General features: G+C 41.5%; 1 protein-coding gene across 4 annotated transcripts in view; it reads left to right on the top strand.

Moving 5' to 3' along the window:
- The first annotated feature begins 1,698 nt into the window (after positions 1 to 1,698).
- The window catches only part of LOC105491561 (tau tubulin kinase 2), a 176,272-nt gene continuing 162,339 nt past the window's right edge, over positions 1,699 to 15,631 (top strand). For 2 of the 4 annotated variants that reach the window (XM_071067021.1, XM_071067019.1), the window contains exon 1: positions 2,132 to 2,268. The gene's annotated coding sequence lies outside the window, so the exon portion shown is untranslated. Of the gene's footprint in view, positions 1,870 to 2,131; positions 2,269 to 15,631 lie in introns of those variants that run through there. The other 2 variants (XM_024796302.2, XM_071067020.1) reach the window with 2 other exon arrangements.

Here is a 15,631-nt window from a genome sequence, read left to right on the forward strand (position 1 = left end):
TAAAAATTTTTTGTGTGTAGAGACAAGGTCTTGTTATGTTGCCCAGGCTGGTCTTGAACTCCTGAGCTCAATTGATCCTCCTGCCTCAGCCTCCTGAATAGCTGAGACTACAGGGGCATGCTACCATGCCTGGCTAATTAGAAAAAAATTTAAAATCCATGTTTCCATGATAATTTTTTTTTTTTTTTAACAGAAGGAGTTTCCTTACATTGCCCAGTTTGGTCTTGAACTCCTGGACTCAAGTGATCCTCCCACCTCAGCCTCTCAAAGTGCTGGGATTACAGGCATTAGCCACTGTGCCTGGCTCCTATAAACTTCTTTAATTTTAAAGAAAAATATTTACAGAAACCCTAATGTTTTCTTATTCAAATTACATGATTGGCCAATATTCTGAAATGAATGAAATACTCTATTAGACATAGTAATGGAAAAAGTAACTTATGGTTTTAATCAGTAGAAATAAAAAACAATTTGGCAACATCTTTATGTTTGCATAGAACAAGATGAGCTGCATCATCACTTGCCTTTAATATACATTTTGTCCTGCTTTTAATCCAAGGATCTGGACATGACAGATAGTAGAGACGCCTGCTGTTTTTAAAAAGAATGGCAAGAGGCTGTGGTACTTCCTGAATAAGAAGAAACAGATTCTATAGGAACAATTCCAAGACTGAATATAGGATTAGTCATTTACCTTTCTATATTCTTACTCAGCTTTAATGACAATGTCACTTGAGTGAAGAAAAGGATTTAAAATAAAGATGAAGTTCATAATTCATTGCATTCTTTCCATCCATGGCAGACCCCTGGGGATCATTGTGATTCTTAAGTAGAAAGAACATTAGATGTGGGGCGTATGAGAGACCTGAGTTTTCATTTTGCCACTAATTAGTTTTATAACCTTAAGAAAGCTGTTTAGGGTTTTTAATGGGTTTTCTCTACTGTACATTGGTGGGCAAAGATGGGAGAGGTGCTTAATCTTAAGGTTTTCCTCCACCAAAGCGGCTGACACCACACTAAATAGAAACGCATCCTGCACAGCGTCCTTGCTCCGCCCTCCTCGCTTTTCTTTGAAAGGCTTTAAGCACCTCCCGCATACACTTGCTTAGCATCGCACACTGGTGTGCACCGGGGCTGCTCATTGAGTCTTTAGCTGGTTTCACAGAGGGAATGAAATCTTGCTCTTGGGTTGGGAAACCGTAAGGACACTCCGGTCTCTAGGCTGACATTCGTTTATGGAAGTGCCCATCTCCTTTCCTCGTCACACCTAAGGCCCTTCTCCGGTCCCCCAAAGATGATTAGCTTCACGTTAGGCGGTTCTGGGGACGGCGCCAATTTGCGGGATCCTAGCAGCGCTGACGCTGAGGAAGAGGATGGATCCTTAAGGCTTGCAGGGCCTCACGATTTGGGCCCTTCATCGCGACTGCCTCAGTGTGTAATTTCGTATCGTGACAAAGCATTTCCGATTTTATTCCGAAAAGCCCAACCCTGGGGTCCCAACCATCCCTCTATAATGAATTTAACTGTCACGCTAGGAAAACACCTATGTGCGCAAACTACTTGTCTCGGAAGCCCTACTTCTCTCCTCGGGACGGGCGGGGAGTTGCGGCTGTGGCTGGAACTACGAGGCCCAGAATTCCTAGGCGCATGCGCGCTGCCATTGTGATGCTCCTTTCCCGGTAACTCGCCCTCTCAGGCAAACCTGAAGATAGCGGCAATTCTCCGGTGGGGGGCGGAGACGGTTTCTGACCGACTCTCCGCCCCCTTCGTGATAGGCAATGGGATTAGCCAACCGACGCTGCGAGTTCGGAACGCACTCTCCAATCAGCACCTGTAGCGGAGAGGTGGGCGTGCGCGCTGGCAGGGCAGGTGGGCTAGGCTGTGTCGGGTTACGAGGGGGGGAGAATAACGTCGGGTCGGGTCAGCGGGCGCTGCAGTAGTCGCCGCAGCGGCGATGGGAGCGGTGGGGACGAGGCGGCGGCGGCGGCAGGAGGGGGAGCAGGTGCTGGCACAAGAGCAGCGGCTTGGGGGAGCCGGCAGCAGCAGTAACAGCAGCAGCCGCCGCCGCCGCCAGTAAACGCGGACGGTACCCCAGGGAACTACCCAGCCGGCCGGCCCTGGAAGCCGCGCTCGGGTCCCGCCGCAGTCGGCGGCGGGGGATGGGCAGGCAGTGGCGGTCCCGCCTGCTGAGGGTTAACCCCCCCCGGTCCCGGTCCTGAGCTGGACCAGAGCCCTCCTCCAGAAACCCCTGCGTCCGCCACGGCCCAGGTAGGACACACCCCCCCAACCCCCCAGGGCGCCGCCCTCCCCCAGTCCCGACCCCGTCCTCCGGCCGCACCCCTCGCCGAGTGACCGAGCCTGCTGAGGAGGGGAGGGGTACCGGGGACTCTCAGGTCGCTGCAAGCCCCGGGCTCGTGCCAGACCCCGTCACTCTCCATCTCGGAGATCGTTCTGGTTCTGCCCCATTTCCCCGAAGGCTGCCGCCCCGTTTTGCCCGAGGCTTTGGGTGTCTTCACTGAACTTGGAGGGTCATGAAGCTTCGTTCTGCGTCTCTCTCTGTGGGTGACCCACATATCACTTGTACTTATGCCACTCCTGGTACCAGCACCGAACACGAAGGATTCCTAGGAAATCTGAGCGCTTATTTCCCACCCACCTCCCCAACTATAATGGAAAGGAACATGGGACTACGGAATCTGTTTGCTGTGTTGTAACGACAGTGAAGGCCGCGACTTTCTCGTACTTAGGGTGCTGAAGTAGTGATCTGAGGGATTTGCTCGTCATTTGCTTTGACAGAGATGATGTTGACACCCTGGGATGCTGTGGGAGGGACAAAAGACCCACGTATATGTTCTGTCAAATCAGAGAAGTAAATAATCCATTGGGATGCCAGGATACTTTATCCTACGGCGAAGTTAATTTTGTTTCCGTCGAGGCTACAGTAGAGGTAAAAATGACATTGAGTTGTACTTTGAATTAAAGTTGATGGGTAGCAGCAATGATGGTATTAACTCTTCTCTCTAATCACTTTAGAACTTGTTCTTTCTTTGAACACTAAAGAGGACAGTTTTATTATACACTTTTAATAAAGTGAAGATGTTTTGTTATTCAGTAGAAATTGAGTTTCTGTGTGTGTAGGAGGGTCATGTTATGAATGGGCACATGTAGACACACACACGCAGAGGGAGGATCCACTCAGTGTGTTTTGTTACAATGTTTGGTTCTGAGCCATTCATAACAGTTGCATTGGTATCTAAACCCTGATTTGCCACAGTATACCACAAAGGTATGTTGGCTGTGTACTTTTGGCTAAATGGAATAGAATAACGTCCATTTGGGGATAGAGGGAGGAAATGATTTTAACTTATCGAGGGAATTGAATGCTATGTATTGCTGGCTTTCTTTCCTTTTTTTTTTTTTTTAAAGAAGCAGTAATGATGACAAATACAAGATTAATAAGTGTATGTTATATTGTGATCTATGCAAATTGAAAACATTGAAGGAAATCTTTGATTTAGAAGCTTATGTTTTCCTATATGATAACATTTTATCAAGACTCGGAAAGGGACATATGAAGCATGATTTTAAAGGAAAGTTTCTCTAACATTTTTCTTTTATGATAGAATGTTAGGAAATGCTTTTTCCCCTCTTCCAGTTTTAGACACGTAGAAGAAATTAAAGTCCGTAACTTCATTAATTTAATATGTAATATCAAGTTGATGCAAATTTGTACATTGGTAGGGGGCTGACTGAGAATAATATATCTTGCTCATTATCTTGTACTATGGTTAATACATAATTTAGTAAATTCTCTACTGCATTATATATGACTTCAGTTTTTTGTATCTTCTTTTGATTTTAAGTGCTGATTATTTTAATACTTCAGGAAATCTTCATGAGGTTAGACCTCATTTGCTTTAGCAAATTGAACTCAATTATGTGGGGCTTCAAATATCTTTAGATGTAATACTAGAAGGGAAGTTTGTATAATTTAGACAATTTTTGAGGGTATTTTACTTCTAAAAAGTGCATTAAAAATATGGCAACAATAAGTTATTGGTTTTTCACAGTAAATGAATATTACAGATCCGAGTTAGCTGTGATCGTGGAATTTAAATTTCACTTTGGTTGGGGGCAGCCAATTTTTTTATATGCTTTATGACTTTAAAAAGTAGCATATATCCAGATGACTGCTTGATTGCAACTCATGAGAGACTCTGAGCCAGAACCACCTACCTGAGACACTTTCAGATTCTAATCCTCAGAAACTGTGTGAGTTAATAAACGTTTGCTGCTTTAAAAAAAACAATTCATGCCTGTAATCCCAGCACTTTGGGAGGCCAAGGCAGGAGGATCACTTGAGCCCAGGAGTTTGAGACCAGCCAAGGTAACACAGGGAGATCCTGTCTCTACAAAAAACAAACAAACAAAAATGTAGCCGGGCATGGTGGCTCACACCTGTGGTTCCAGCTACTAGGGAGACAGAGTGGGAGGATCAGAGGTTGAGGCTGCTGTGATCTGTAATTGCTCCGCTGCACTCCAGCCTAGGTGACAGAGCAAGACCCCATCTCTTAAATAAAAATATATGACAAGGGAAAGTGTTTATGATCATTATTGAACTAGTAAGAACTGAGTTGATCAGCAAAATAAAAAGTCTTTGAGAATTATGGAAAATATAGCTATAGCTTACTTCTTTCCACACTTAAAAAAAACTCATATAGGAAATATTCTTTTATAAATATATAGCAAATAGTCTTTTCAATTTGAGGGTATGCTACTTAAAATTACTGTAGTCATGTATTCACTTTTTGCTCTTGTTGAGGTTTTTGAGAGACACTCAAAATGTAGCTGGAGATATTTCTGTTTATTTGATTAGTAATATTGCAATATACCTTCAGTATTTATGGATTTTTTTTTCATCACCATACTCAAAACAACGTACAATTTAAAACATATGAATTGTTTATTTCTGGAATTCTCCATTTAATATTTTTGGACTGTGGTTGACCATGGGTAACTGAAACTGCAGATAGTGAAACCATGGATAAGGGGAATTACTGTATAATAGTAGCCTCATTCCTTGATTGAATACTTGCTAAGCATCTACCATGTTACTGTGCTAGGGGTTAGAGATTTAACAGCCGACAAGATAAATAATCTACTCACTTTTGGAGCTTACAAATAGTGGAAGCAGACATTTGCAGAGGAAGGAATTACAAGTGTTCCAAGTATTGTGAAGGGAAGATGCAGACATGAACATTTAACAGACCTAACAGTCAAGAGGTGGGTTCAGGGAAGAAGTTTCTGTTTCATCAGCCACAGTTCATTCTACATACTTCACCAGGTTCAGAGGCTAGTGGATATATTATCCCTATAATTCATTAAATAATTAAATAAATAATGAAAAAATAAATGTTTTTAAATTTAAAAGGCTATTTGGAATTAAATGTCCACACAACCCCTGAAACAGCTTTAGACAAGTTCTTTCAGAACACAAGAACACTTGGAAGAGTTTTGTCCTAAAGAGTCCCCGTTCTCCCTCCAATATGGGTTTCTACTTTGGATTCTCCCAAGCCTCAATTGCTTGAATACTGACAAAATTCCTATGTTATGTTTTCACACTCTCTGTTTGAACCATGAGAAGTTAGGACTGTGTTACCAGAAGCCAGAGTACAAGCCATGGTTACAAGAAAGAGGCGTTCCAAGTAGATGGCTATAGTGTCTCTGTAGCTAGGGTCCAGCATCTTATAGGTGATTCATTAAATGTACAAGTGATTAGGATATATTATATTATACTGTGCCTGGCCAGTTTTGCTGTTTTTAAAAAAAGGAAGTTGAGGCCAGGCGGGGTGGCTCATGCTGTAATCCTAGCACTTTGGGAGGCCTAGGCGGGCAGATCACGAAGTCAGGAGTTCGAGACCAGCCTGGCCACTATGGTGAAACCCTGTCTCTACAAAACATACAAAAATTAGCCGGGTATGGTGGCGCACACCTGTAGTCCCAGCTACTCAGGAAGCTGAGGCAGAAAAATCGCTTGAACCCGGGAGGCGGAGCTTGCGGTGAGCCGAAACAGTGCCATTGCACTCCAGCCTGAGTGACAGAGCAAGACTCCATCTCAAAAAAAAAAAAAAAAAGGAAGTTAATATACTTAAAATGTTATTGCAATGAAGATACAGAAAAGGTTCTGTATTGATTTTTCTTTGTCTTAGTGGGAATCGCAGACATAATGCTTTGCTCGGTTGATTTGGTTATAGTAGATTTTACTTGAGGAAAGATTTTGTTTACCCAAGGGATGTTTAGTGTTTTCCTTAACAATCTGGCCATGTAAGTTACACTGTACTTCCTGTAAGGGAAGAATTTGTTTATGTGTTGCTAGTATGGTAGCCAGGGAGAGGAAAACTAGGTTGTTTACACTTTTATTTTGTTGTCAGTAATTGTAACCATACTGACCTGTAAAGCTTCTCTTTACTTTTAATAGATATTTTACTTAGATTTACTGAGCTCAGAGAGATTGCAGGTTGCCTGAAGTATAATTTACCTCCCCTGAAAGTTTATAAAGAACAGTTGAAGTATGAGTGGTGAATAAACTTACCTTCTCTTCTTTTGTCATCAGCAAATGGAGTTCTTTACAAATCTTCATTTCTTTTTACTAACTCTTCAGAGGAGCTCTTGCTAAGATCTATGGGATAAAAACAAAAACAAAAGCAAAATCCCATTGGGCTTTTCCTACCCTTGCACCTTATTTCTGTTGTTTATCAGTATATTAGATGCCTTGAAAAATTTAGCAGGTGTGTACTCTTTGTAAACTTGTTTCTACACATGATCTTGTTTTATTTTAAAACATAACAATTTAGATACTTTTTTTTTTTTTTTGAGATGGAGTTTTGCTCTTGTCACCCAGGCTGGAGTGCAATGGCACGTTCTCAGCTCACTGCAACCTCCGCCTCCCGGGTTCAAGCAATTCTCCTGCCTCAGCCTTCCGAGTAGCTGGAACTACAGGTGCCCGCCACCATGCCCAGCTAATTTTTTTTTTGCATTTTTAGTAGAGATGGGGTTTCATCATGTTGGCCAGGCTGGTCTCAAACTCCTGACCTCAGGTGATCCACCCACGTTGGCCTCCCGAAGTGCTGGGATTACAAGTGTGAGCCACCAGGTCTGGCCAAAGAGTAGAATCTTATATAAACTATATAACAGTTATAAAACTGTGCTATTTGGTGAATTATCTAGTTTCCCTCCTAAATGTAGGAGAAGTTTATTCCTTTAGCCTGAGAGATAACAGTGATAGTAATCGTCTTCTAAGTGGACTTTTTTTCCTCTTACATCATATCATCCTCCTGCTCCTGGAGGGGTGCCTTCAGGCCCACCCTGTGCCACCTTGCCGACCGAAACAGAATGATATCCATCCTCTTCCTAGCCTGGTTTTTGCAGTTTGAACTCAGTTTACCTTTCAGGCCTATGTATTCTTTCTCCCAATAAGCACCCTTTTCACATAGACCAAGCTTATCCAACCTGTGGCCCATGGGCCGCATGCAGCCCGGGAGGGCTTTGAATGTGGCTCAACACAAATTTGTAAACTTTCTTAAGACATTATGAGCTTTTGTAGTGTGTGTGTTTATGTGTGTGTGTGTTTAACTCATCAGCTATCGTTAGTGTTAGTTTATTTCATGTGTGGTATAAGACAGTTCTTCCACTGTAGCTCAGAGAAGCCAAAAGATTGGACACCCCTGATGTAGACTAATCTTATCATTTATTTTCCCATGCGCTTGTTATGTTATGCTTATTTCCTCTTCTGTGCCTTTGCATACCTCCTTAGTTAACTTTTGCCTTGAAACAAAGCACCCCAAAATTTAGATGCTAAAACAGTGATTATTTATAAGTTAACTGTTCTGTGGGTTGGCAGTTTAGGCTCAGCTGAATAGTACTTTTTTTGGTCTTGTTTGTTCTCATTTATATGAGACAGTTGGCTAGCTTGAGTTCGTTCTCATGAGTCTGGGCTCCAAAAGTAGCAAAAGAGGGCAAGTCCAGTGTATAAGTGTTTTTCTGGATTCTGGGTCATGTTTGCTAATGTCCCATTGGCCAGAACAAGTCACATGGCCAACCCCAGTTTCAGAGAAGGAGAAAGGAACCAAAGGAATGATCTACCTCTTTTGTTAGAGACAAGATCTTGCTATGTTGCCCAGGCTGGATTGAAACTATTGGGCTCAAGCAATCTTCCTGCCTCAGCCTCTCTAGTAGCTGGGATTATAGGTATGTGCCACAGTGCCCAGCACAATCCTATCTCTCCATGGGATATGTATCAAGGGCACATTGCAAAGGGATGTATGTACAGGAATGGGAGAAATATGTGGCTATTTTGCAATTGACCAGACCCTCTTCTACAAATCATATCCACCTCTTGTAAGAAACTTTGTATGACAATCCTAGCTAGTATCAACCTCCCCGTTCAATATTTTGTATGCATTTGGCCCTTACAAATTGATGTAGGTTAACTTTTTCTATTTTTTACTTTTTTTTTTTTTTTTTTGAGATGGAGTTTCACTCTTGTCAGCTAGACTAGAGTGCAATGGTGCAGTCTCAGCTTACTGCATCCTCCGCCTCCTGGGTTCAAGCGATTCTCCTGTCTCGGCCTCCTGAGTAGCTGGGATTACAGGCACCTGCCACCATGCCTGGCTAATTTTTATATTTTTAGTAGAGATAGGGTTTCACCATGTTGGCCAGGCTGGTCTCAAACTCCTGACCTCGTGATCCGTGTGCCTCGGCCTCCCAAAGTTCTGGGATTACAGGCATGAGCCACGGTGCTGAGTCCCTATTTTTTTGCGTTTTAAACCCAGATAGTTACTGTTAATTTCTGTTTTTGTATTATGTGTTCTCATTCAAATATTATTTTGGAAATAATTATTTTTTGAAATAATAATTTTTCTTCCCCTGATTGTTAACTCATTAAGGGCAAAGCTATGCATTATGCTTCTTTTTTCTCTTCCATGTATTCATGACAATTTATTGAATGAGCATGTGTTAAATTTTCAAATCAACTGTCCAGTTATTTGCCGAAGGACTATTTAATTTCATTCAGCCGTATGGGAGGTGAAAGGTTCTATGGTAGGTATTAGGCTAGATGCTAGATGAGTAGAATTGAATGCGTAGATGCTCTTGACCTCAAGAAATGTGTACTCTATTAGGAAGATGTAAATTGTGTGCATGCTTCTAAGGTTGTTTCTTTATTCCAAACCTATATTTCTGCTTCATGCTCAACTCACAGGTGAACTGGCTTTTTTTAATTGTGTAGATGGGGCACTCTTCTGCTGTCTCTCACATTGCTAGATTATTGTTGCCTAATCTATTATATGTCTGGCTTTCTCTGTTTCTGGTTTGTATAACTATTATTTGTTACTGTTCTTTTTTTTTTTTTTTTTTGAGGCCGGATCTCAGCTCACTGCAAGCTCTGCCTCCCGGGTTTACGCCATTCTCCTGCCTCAGCCTCCTGCGCAGCTGAGACTACAGGCGTCCGCCACCTCGCCCGGCTAGTTTTTTATGTATTTTTTAGTAGAGACGGGGTTTCACCGTGTTAGCCAGGATGGTCTCGATCTCCTGACCTCGTGATCCACCTGTCTCAGCCTCCCAAAGTGCTGGGATTATAGGCTTGAGCCACCGCGCCCGGCCTGTTACTGTTCTTTATAAGCTATATTAGTCGTGGTGTATATAAAACATATATGTGCAGTTTAATTAATAATTAATTATAAAGCCAGTGTTCAATAAATAAAACATTGCCAGCATCTCAGACTCCCGTTCCTGATCTCACCTGCCTTTTTTGTTTTGTTTTGTTGAGATGGGATCTCCCTATGTTGTTTAGGCTAGTCTCAAACTTCTGCGCTCAAGTGATCCTCAGCCTCCCTAGTAGCTGTGATTACTATAGGTGTAAGTTGCCTGGCTTTCACCTACTTTCTTTACCCCAGAGCTATCCATTCTTATGATATTTGTGATGATAATGTTTTTGCTTTTCTTTATAAACTTAACAATCTATATTTGCATCTCCATTTAATGTAGTTTAGTTTTGCTTATTTTTGAACTTTTATCTGTAAAAGGGCTCATACTGTGTATATTATTTTGTCTTGCTTAACTTTTTTCAGTGTTGTTTGTGAGATTCATATAGTTCAGTATAGCAATATTTTCTTTTTTTTTTTTTTTTTTTTTGAGACAGAGTCTCGCTCTGTCGCCCAGGCTGGAGTGCAGTGGCCGGATCTCAGCTCACTGCAAGCTCCGCCTCCCGGGTTCACGCCTTCTCCTGCCTCAGCCTCCCGAGTAGCTGGGACTACAGGCGCCCGCCACCTCGCCTGGCTAGTTTTTTGTAGTTTTAGTAGAGACGGGGTTTCACTGTGTTCACCAGGATGGTCTTGATCTCCTGACCTCGTGATCCACCCGTCTTGGCCTCCCAAAGTGCTGGGATTACAGGCTTGAGCCACCGCGCCCGGCAGCAATATTTTCTTCATTTTCTTTTTAGTGTAGTTTTGTGGTAAGTGGAATAATGGCCCCCCAAAATGTTCATGTCATAATCCCCAACACATGAATATGTTAACTTATGTGGCAGAAGAGACTTTGCAGATGTGATTAAATTAAGGCTCTTGCAAGAGGAGGATTTTCCTTGATTATCTGGGTGGATCCGATGTAATCACAAGGGGGTGCTCATAAGAGGGAGGCATGTACTTTGTCAGAGAGAGAGAAGGAGATGTGACATGGAAGCAAGGGTCAGAGAGAGATTTGAAGATGTTATACTACTGACTTTGAAGGTGGGGGATGAGGCGGTAAACCAAATAATTCAGGCAAGCTGGGCCTGGTGGTGCACTTGTATTCCCAACTATTTGGAAGGCGAGGCAGGAGGATCGCTTGGGCTCAGGACTTTGAGACTGTAGTGTGTAATAATTGAGCCTGTGAATAGCTAGCTACTGCACTCCAGCCTGGAGAACATAGTGAGACCCTGTCTCTTAAAAAACAAAACAAAAAAACAAAAACAAAAACAAAACAGAATTCAGGTGGGTTCTAGAAGCTAGAAAAGGTAAGCAAATAAATTCTCCCTAGAGCTTTAGCCCAGTAGAAGCCCAGACTTCTGACCTCTAGAGCTATTAGAATATAAATTTGTGTTGTTTTGCCACTAAATTTGTCATATTTGTTACGGCAGCAGTAAGAAGCTGCTATATGAATGTATATACTGGATGAATATACTATAATTTATCCATTCTTCTCTTGCTGGACATTTGGGTTGTTTGTAGTTTTTACCATTTGTGGACAACGTGACTGAACATTCTTGTACCTGTTTGCTGGTGTGCATAGGGAAAAGATATTTCTAGGATATATACCTAGTAAAGGAGTTGCTCAGTCACAGGGTACGCATATCTTCAGCTTTGTTTTATAATACAGTACAATACCATTTTCAAAGTACATTCCCTTAGCATGCACACTGGACGATTAGTATGCAACAACAAAGTATATTCCTACTAGAGGTGTACAAAAGTCCTCACTTTTTAATTTAAATACTTTCTTCTGTGATATTAACTATGATAATGCCTCTTTTCTATAGGTGAGTACTCAAAATTTGCTTCAAGTTAAAACACATTTGAGAACTAATCCATACTTTTTTTTTTTTTTTTTTTTTGAGACAGGGTCTTGTTCTGTTACCCAGGCTGGAATGCAGTGGCACAATCATGGCTCACTGCAACTCTGAACTCCTAGGCTCAAGTGATCCTCCTGCTTCAGCTTTCTGAATAGCTAGGACTATAGATGCATGCCACCACACCTAATTTTTAAAATTTTGTACAGACGGCATCTTACTATGTTGCCTAAGCTGGTCTTCAACTCCGGAGCAGTCGTCCCACCTCCACCTCCCAAAGTGCTGGGATTACAGGTGTGAGCCACCTCGCCTGTCCTAATCTGTACTTTTGCCAGTCTAAAAATAGTGGGTGGCATTGGTTTATTTTTATTTCCTTTTTGATCAAGTAATTATATTAACTTTATTTTAAAAGGTTTGTTTTTTTTGAGACAGGGTCTCACTTTGTCATCTAGGCTGGAGTGCAGTGGCATGATCTTGGCTCACCACAACTTCTGCCTCCTGGGCTCAAGCAATCTTCCCACCTCAGCCTCCTGAGTAGTTGGGACCACAGGCACATGCCACCATGCCAGGCTAATTTTTTTTTTTTTTTTTTTTTTGTAGTGATGGGGTTTTGCCATGTTGTCCAGGCTGGTCTCATACTCCTGGGCTCAAGTGATCCACCTGCCTTGGCCTCCGAAAGTGCTGAAATTATGGTTGTGAGCCACCATGCCCAGCCAAAATTTTTTTTAAATTGAGGTAAAGCATGCAAATATAATTTACCATCTTTACATTTTATATGTACAGTTCAGTAACAATAAATACATTTATATTCTTTTTTTCCCCTTTCTTCCCCCTCCCCTTCCCCTTTTTAGCTTCTGATAAACCGCCAATCTACTCTCTGTCTTCATGAGATTCACTCTTTTAGCTCTGGCATATGAGTGAAAACATATAACATTTGTCTTTCTGTACTTGGCTTATTTCACTTAAGGTAATGGCCTCCAGTTGCATCCATGTTGCCGCAAATAAGAACATTTCATTCTTTTTTATGGCCGAATAATATTCCATATTTTCTTTATCCATTCATCCAGGTAGACACTTAGGTTGATTCCATTTTGGCTATTGTTAATAGTGCTGCAGTAAACATGGGAGTACAGATATCTGTTTGCTGTATTGATTTCCTTTCTTTTGGATGTATACCCAGTAGTGGAATTGCTGGATAATATGGAAGTTCTAGTTTTGGTTGTTTTGGGGACCCTCCATACTGCCTCCATAGTGGCTGTACTAATTTCCATTCCTACCAGCAGTGCATGAGGGTTCCCCTTTCTCCATATCCTTGTCAGCATTTGTTACTGCCTTTTTCGTATAAGCCATTTTAACTGGGGTGAGACGATACCACATTGTGGTTTTGATTTACGTTTCTCTGATGATTAGTGGTATTAAGCATTTTTTCATATACCTGTTGGCCATTTGTGGTTTTTTTTTTTTCTTTTAATGAGGCGGGGTCTCATTGTATTGCCCAGGCTGGCCTCAAACTCCTGGGCTCAAGTGATCCTCCTGCTTTGGCCTCCCAGAGTGCTGAGATGATAGGCATGAGCCACTGCTCTTGGCCCATATGTCCTTTTTTTTTTGAGAAATGTCCATTCAGATCTTTTGCCCATTTAAAAATCAGATTATTTAATTTTTTTGCTATTGAGTTGTTTGCACTCTTTATATATTCTGGTTAACTCCTTGTCAGATGGATAGTTTGCAAATATTTTCTCCCATTCTGTGGGTTGTCTACTTTGTTGATTGTTTCCTTTGCTGTGCAGAAGCTTTTTAGTTCGATGTAATCCCAATTATCCATTTTTGCCTTGGTTGCCTGTGCTTTTGAGATTTTTACACGATAAATCTTTGCCCAGATCAGTGTACTGGAGTGTTTCCCCAGTGTTTTCTTCTAGTTGTTTCATAGTTTCAGGTCTTAGATTCAAGAAGTCTTTAATCCATTTTGATTTGATTTTTGTGTATGGTGAAAGATAGGGGTTTTTCTATTATTAATAACTTTAAAAGTAAAATTATAACAATGCAAATGCTGTAATTTAATTTGTAATAATATTAGCAAGGTAATTTTCTTTTGCTGACAAAAATATTTTTATATGAATTTGATAAGTAGTATTTGTATAATAGTTTCAATTCTGGGCCTCTGTGCAAAAATGATAATTTCCTTTAATATTTAAGTGGTACAGGACCTGCTTTGGACAGTATTATGTCTGTGAATGTGACCATTTCTCTTCTGTTGGTTAGGAAACATGCAGAATTAGTTAAGTAATGATTACCTTTTTTTTTTTTTTTTTTTGAGACGGAGTTTTGCTCTTGTTGCCTAGGCTGCAGTGCAGTGGTGTGATCTCAGAGCACCACAACCTCCACCTCCCAGGTTCAAGTAATTCTCCTGCCTCAGCCTCCCTAGTAGTTGGGATTACAGGCATGCACCACCATGCCCGGCTAATTTTGTATTTTTAGAAGAGACAGGGTTTCTCCATGTTGGTCAGACTGGTCTTGAACTCCCGACCTCAGGTGATCCGCCCATGTTGGCCTCCCAAAGTGCTGGGATTATAGGCGTGAGCCACCGCACCCAGCTAATTTTATTAAGCACAGTCAGTGAACTAGGCACTGTGATGAATAAACACTTTACATATATCTTAGAACTTTTAATGCTCAGCAACTGTCATTACCCCCTTTTTTTTTAATAGATGAGAAAATTGAGGTATAGAGAAGTTAAGTAATGGGCCCAATAGCCAGAATTTGAATCTAGGTACAGTAGTCTGGTCTTAATCTCTATTTTGTGAGGAGTTCCTCAAGTTAGAAGACTAAACTTACTGTAGTGTTATGTTAATATCTCAGATAATACTCTTTTAGGGAGTTCTTTTCTTTAAGTCTTGTTTGGTCTGGCTTATGTTTCTTGAAGTTCCTACACAATTTAAAAAATATTTCCTGGCTGGGCATGGTGACTCATGCCTGTAACCCCAGCACTTTGGGAAGATCTCTTGAATTCAGGAGTTCGAGACCAGCCTGGGCAATATGGCAAAACCCTGTCTCTCCAAAAATTTAGGTAGGTGTGTACCTGTGGTTCCAGCTACCTGGGAGGCTGAGGCGGGAAGATCATCTGAGCCCAGGAGGTCAAGGCTGCAATGAGCTGGGATCATGCCACAGTACTCCAGTCTGGGTGACAGAGTGAGGCCCTGTCTCAAAACAAAACGACAGAAAACTTCCCTTTGTGCCTCTTATTCTTATTTTTGTTCTACTTTATCTTTTTTACTCTATTTGTATATGTGAATCCATATGACTTAAGTTACATACAGTTTGGGGCCAAGTATGGTGGCACAGGCCTGTACTCCCAGCACTTTAGGAGGCCAAGATGGGCGGATAGCGCTTGAGTCCAGGAGTTCGAGACCAGCCTGGCCAACATGGCGAAATCCTGTGTCTACAAAAGATATAAAAATTAGCCGGGCATGGTGATGTGTTTCTGTAGTCCCAGCTACTTGGGAAGCTGAGGTGGGAGGATCACTTGAGCCCGGAAAGCTGAGGTTGCAGTGAGCCAAGATTGCACCACTGCCCTACAGCTTGGGCGACAGAGTAAGACCCTGCATCCAAAAAAAAAAAATAAATAAATAATATATATATATACACACACACACAGTTTGATGTCTCATTTTGAGCCCTTTAATTAACTTTGCCAAATATCTATTGATTAACTGCAAAGCTCAATACTTGGTTATGGCAGAGGATAATGATTATGATGTGTGTCTCCATCTTCAAGGAGTTTATAATCTAGGGGATTGTCAGTGTTTACTTATTAATTTGTTGGCTATTTTCTTAGTCTTTTTCTACCCAACAAATTTTTTCAAATGACTTTTCACCACATGTTATTCTGCATTTACAAATTTAATCTCTATTTAGTATGTTCTGTTCATATTTTGATCTTCTTTTGGTTTGTTTGGCAACACCTCCAGAGTTAGCATCTTTGTCAGAATTCATTAGCCTGCTATTTACTTCCTATGTTAGGTCATTAAGGAT

This window comes from Macaca nemestrina, chromosome 7 (assembly GCF_043159975.1).
Source record: "Macaca nemestrina isolate mMacNem1 chromosome 7, mMacNem.hap1, whole genome shotgun sequence".
Classification (NCBI taxonomy): Eukaryota; Metazoa; Chordata; class Mammalia; order Primates; family Cercopithecidae; genus Macaca; species Macaca nemestrina.